The sequence below is a fragment of the Galeopterus variegatus genome, unplaced genomic scaffold (genome assembly GCF_000696425.1).
Source record: "Galeopterus variegatus unplaced genomic scaffold, G_variegatus-3.0.2 Scaffold462, whole genome shotgun sequence".
NCBI classification, from domain to species: Eukaryota; Metazoa; Chordata; class Mammalia; order Dermoptera; family Cynocephalidae; genus Galeopterus; species Galeopterus variegatus.
The window spans coordinates 486,087-492,030 of NW_007726573.1; positions in this window are offsets into that span (position 1 = coordinate 486,087).

Sequence of the window (5,944 nt, forward strand, 5' to 3'; positions counted from 1 at the left end):
GTCCAGCGGGGGAGGCAGAAGCTCCGCGGAGACCACATACCCTGCGGGGCCGCTGTCGCACGATCAGGCAGATAGGCTTCACCACTGCCACCTGCCTCCTTTCCCAGACCGGCCCAGTGCACACGGAGTGGGGAGACGTCCAGCAGGGGAGGTGGAGGCTCCGCAGAAAACACACACCCTGTGGGGCCGCCACTGCGCGATCCAGCAGGTAGGCTTCACCGCAGGCACCTGGCTCCATTCCCAGCCCGGCCTAGTGTGCACGGAGCAGGGTGATGTCCGGCAGGGGAGGCAGGAACTCCACAGGGACCACACTGCTGCCGAGGGATCCAGCAGCCCGGCCCAGTGCACACAGAGCGGGGAGACGTCCAGTGGGGGAGGCAGAAGCTCCACAGAGACCACACACCCTGTGGGGGGCCGCTGCCGCACGATCCAGCAGCAGGTAGCCTTCACCGCTGCCACCCAGCTCCATCCCAAGCCTGGCTCAGCGTGCACGGAGCAGGGAGACATCCAGCAGGGCAAAGGGAAGCTCCGCAGAGACCACACGCTCTGCGGTGCCTCCGTGCATGCTAGCAGCCTGGCCCAGTGCACACGGAACAGGGAGATGTCCAGCAGGGGAGGTGGAAACTCGGCAGAGACCACACACCCTGCGGTACCACCCCGTGACCCAGCAGCCCAGCCGAGTCCAAGCTGACCAGAGAGGTGACTCCCCGGAGAGGCCCAAAACCCGAGGCAACCACACACGCAAGGCACTAGTGGCCAACTGAGCAGTCACTGAGGCAGCCATACAAATTGGCAACCCTAGCAACATCTTAGTCAGACAATAGTGTCAAACCTGTGGACTGTGAAACCCCCTGCCACAATGAATAAACATCAAAGAAAAGATACCAGAAATACGAACCCCCCCCCAAGTACACCACCAAAGGGTAATAACTCTCAAGCTCTAGATCCTATAGAACAATAAGCCCTTGAAATGACTGACAAGGAATTTCGAGTGATGATTCTAAGGAAACTGAATGAGATACAAGGAAACTCAGCTAGACAACATGATGAAACGAGGCAAAGTATACAGGACCTGAATGATAAGAAAGGAGGTGACTTTTTATTTTTTTACTTTTTAGGCAGCTGGTTGGTGCAGGGAACCGAACCTTTGACCTTGGTGTTACAAGGCCACACTCTAACCAACTGAGCTAGGTGGCCAGCCAGGAGATGACTTTTTATGCCTTGTCTACACAATTCCAAACAATCATTTTGGCTTTTTTTTTTTTTTTAAATGACAGACTGCTCTTTGCTTGCTGCGCAGTCATTGCTTTAAAGAGCTGTAAGGGCCAGTCCCGCTGGAAGGTGATTTCTTAGGATCCTACAGTCCCGGAGTGCTAGCACCAAAGCCAAAGGAAGTAACTTGCCTTGCTGCTTGTAAAAACTCCAGAAGCATTTCCCATAAGTTCATCTTTCCTATGAAGGTCCTTCTTGTTAGGAAAAAAGAGGATTCATCTATTCTGTAATTGTTCATCCAGCAAATACTTGTTGTATGGTTAAAAATGGTTGCTGAATGAAGGAACACTGGCAGAACCCAGCCCGTGGAGAGCTTCCTGCATGTGCTGCACTTCGTCCTACTCCCTGCCAGCTGCACCTGCTTCCTTCTTAGTCTTCAGACCTCCACTCGAATGTCACCTCCTGGAAGAAACCTCCCCTGGCCACCCTCCTTAAAGTAGCTGGCACCCCTCAGCCATGCTCTGTTCCATCACTTTGTTTCCTTCATAACATCTGTCACATTGAAATTCTGTTTGCTTAAATGTTTACTGTTTTCTTCATGATGGTAGAAACCGTATCTGCATTGTTTCCTGCTATATCTCAACCTAGCACATAATAGATGCTCGTCAATATTTGTTGGATAATAAATGAATGGATAAATGAATGAGGTGCCATTGAGTTTTACCCAGGAAGAAAACATTCTGTGACTTTAAATGGAGATGGAGTGAGAGCAACATTGGCTTGGAGCCCTTAGATCCTAATGGCATGTCCAGCAGGGGTTTAACTAATCAGCACATGCATTTTCTGAATTACAAAGTGTGCCGGGACCATTTAATTTTTGTTAATTGGCACCAAGGAGGAGGAGTTGTTATCAAAATCACTGACCAGCTGGAAACATCTGTGTCAGACTTATTTGCAAATTAGAATAGATATTTCATAGGGCCGGCCCGGTGGTGCACTGGATAAGTGCGCCGCTTGGGAAGCACGGCGGCGCTCCCACCCGAGGGTTCGGATCCCACATACAGACCGGTTCCCGCTCACTGGCTGAGCGAGGCGCGGGGGCAACACCGAGGGTTGCAATCCCGTTGCCGGTCCCCGGTCCGGTACGGGGGCAACACTGAGGGTTGCGATCCGTTGCCGGACACGGAAAAAGACAAAAGACAAAAAAAAAGAATAGATATTTCATAAACTGTGTCAACTATGTTAAGCTGAAAGTCCCCAGAGAGGCAGCACCAGTGTGCATGCTGGGTACATTCTGGGGTACAGACAGCCCTAAACCTTAAACCTTCAAAAGATGAGACGGTGAGGTGGTTGGGGACAACCAGAAGAGGAAAGACTGAGGAGGGTTATGACATAAAATGCATTTAAAAATAACTGTCATGTTGCTGCAACCCTGACATCATTTACTAACTTATCTGAAAGGTAAGAGAGCAAAGAAGCTGAGATTTCTAGTCTTTCAGAGTTGGCCCCACCATTTCCTAACTGTGACCTCAGACAAATGACTTGTCCTCTGAACTTCAGTTGCTGGATCTATAAATAGGCGACAATAACATTTTACTCATTGAGAGGAAGGGAAGTTGTGAGGATTAAGCAGGATAATGAATGTAAATAATAATAATGGTAGCTAACATGAAAGAACTTAGAGAAAATTGTGTTAAGTGAAATAAGCCAGGCACAGAAGGAAATACCGCATGTCCTTACTCATAAGTGGGAACTAAAAAAAATAAAGAAAGAAAGAAAGAAGGAAGGAAAAACAACAATCACAACAATTGGTTGAACTTTCAAAAAGAGAACAGAACCGAGGCCACCAGAGGTAGGAAAAGGGGAGGAGGTATAGTGAGAAATTGGTAAAGGGCACAAAAATGATTACATTGTATAATGTTGAATACACTAATTATCCTGATTTGAACATCACATATTGCACACAGGTATTGATAGTCAATGCTGTAACCCACAGATATATACAATCAATTATGTTTCGATAAAAAAAAAAAGGTACCTAACATAGTGTTTTCTATGTGCTGGGCACTCTGCTAATGACTTTATTTATGTGCATTATCTCATTTAATGCCCCACAAACCTCTCAAGGAAAGCACAATAAATACCTGCATTTTACATGTGAGGAAACTAAAGGTTGGAGAAGTTAAAGGACTCGCCCATGGTGACACAGTGAGGACACATGGAGGCTGGGTTTGAATCCACCGGGCTCCTAATTACCCTGCAGCAGACCCTCTAAGGGATCAGCTCAGTATCTGGTGTTTAGTACATGTCCAATGAATAGCAGCCAGTAAGATTCTCTGGTTATATTAAGCATTTCTCCAGATCCCCCTGCTTTCAAGCCTTTGTCATGCCTGCAGAGTCCTCCAACCGCTATTTCTGGGGCCCCTCCTGCACATCAGCATCTGGCCTGCTTGTCTCACTTGATCTTCCCCAAATCCCAGTGAAGTGCCATTTATTGCTCCCACTTATCAGATGAGTAAAGAAAGACTCAGAGAAGTTAGTTAACTTGGTCCAAGGTCAGACAGCCAAGAAGTGTTGGGCCAGGATTTGAACCCAGATACATGTGACTCCAGAGCCCAGGCACTCTCCTTTCTGTATCACAATGTTTCTCCATGCTGCCCATCTTCCAGAACCTTTTCTCCTCCATGAAGCTCTCTTGACACCCGAAACACTCCCTCATTGTTCCCCTCTCACACTTCTGTCTGTATGATGGAGTGTAGCTTGTTATCGCACTCTCTAATTTTGAATTGTGCCTCCATATCCATCTATTGGTAATAGCTACCATTTATCGAACACTTCGATGAACTCAATACCACATTCAGAGCTGGACATGTGTGACCATGTTTGATCTTGACAAGAAACCTAGGAGGTGGATGTTCTGATCCCCATTTTACAGATGAGAAAACTGAGGTCTAGAGAGGTGTCATAAATTTTCTGAGTTTCTTTAGTTATTTGCCAAGGGAAATATAGCTAGCAAAGCTGGGACAAAACGCCAGGTGATCTGGTTCCAAAACTCATCATCCTAGCTATTATATTATATTGCTTCTCCAGAGATTGTGAAGTTCTAGTGTACTGGGAACATAACTGGTGTAGCTACCCCCAAATCCTTGTTGACCAATGCTTTAAAATCTGGTCCTCTTTTGGAGGTCCCCATAATGAAGACAATCTCAGCTCCCAAATTAACCAACATCTAAAAACATCTTGAGCTTAAAAAAAAATTCAGCTTATAAATAGAAGGCGCAGAACAGAATATTTGGAAATGTGGTTCTGATATCTAAAATTAGCCTTCCCTTCAGAACAGTATGACCCCTTCTGACCGTCTGACTGTTCTGTTCCTCGTCATGGAGGTTGGTGTCATCTCTCTTTCGCTGGGACTGACACTTCCTCTTCATGAGACACAGCTCTCACTGTCTCTTTGACAGCAAAATAAAACATCTCCTAAGAAACTGGAGAGAAGGTGTGGGGGGGGAGCAGGAATCTGGGCACAACTCTTTGAAGGCCATATGTATTTGAATTCCTCTTCAGTCCTCCAGGAAGAGGAATTTTAAAACAGGAATTTCTGTTTTAGTTGCCACCTTAATGTTTTGATTCAAACTTGCATTTTGCTTATTTGTGAGGGACTCCTGAATGCAAATAGCTTTCACAATCCTCTTGGATGGTCTTGGAGTTGTTATTTTCATGGGAAAGATATTAGGGTGACTCTGGCCTCCAGGACATGTGTGACCTACAGCAGTCAAACCTTGACATCGCAAATGGCCCTCATCAAGTTGGTTGGACACATTAGCACTGATTCTGATAGCATTAACACAAAATGCACACAATACATGAAGGTCCTCTGAAAATGCCTTTTGCCTTTCTCCCCAGGTCTTGACTGGCATCCTTTCAGTCCCTACGAGGCTACAGGTCTTGTCCATCCAGCTGTGACCCTGCTTGCATAATGAGCTTGCATCCAAATTTGCATAATTAGCTTGCATCTGTGGTTGTGTATCTATCCCCCGAATGTACTTACCTTTGAACTTTTGTAAACACTGGAAGATGCCAACTCTCTGAGCCCTCTTGCTCACACAGAGGAGATGGAAGTGGGGGTCATTTTAGAAATCATATCCCCCTTCTTCTGAGACTCTGCTCTGTATTATTCAGAGTGAGGATATGTTCTCAAACAGGGAGCCATCTGGGAAATTCAAGGTGATCATTGTTTTTTTTTTTTTTCATTAAATTTTTATTTTGTCAATATACAATGTATATGATTATTATGGCCCATCACCGACACCTCCCTCCCACCTCCCTCTCTCCCCTCCCCCCCGAGAATGTCCTTTCCGTTTGCTTGTTGTAACAACTTCAAAAAGGTATAGTTGTTATATCTTCTCCCCCCACCCAGTTTTTTCTGTGTGTGTATGTGGGTGAATTAATTTGTTTATTTTTTAGCTCCCACCAATGAGTGAGAACATGTGGTATTTCTTTTTCTCTGCCTGACTCGTTTCACTCAATATTATTCTCTCAAGGTCCATCCATGTTGTTGCAAATGGCAGTATTTCATTCGTTTTTATAGCTGAGTAATATTCCATTGTGTAGATATACCACATTTTCCATATCCACTCATCCAATGATGGACATTTGGGCTGATTCCAACTCTTGGCTATTGTAAAGAGTGCTGCAATGAACATTGGGGTACAGGTATAAGTTCGGCTTGATG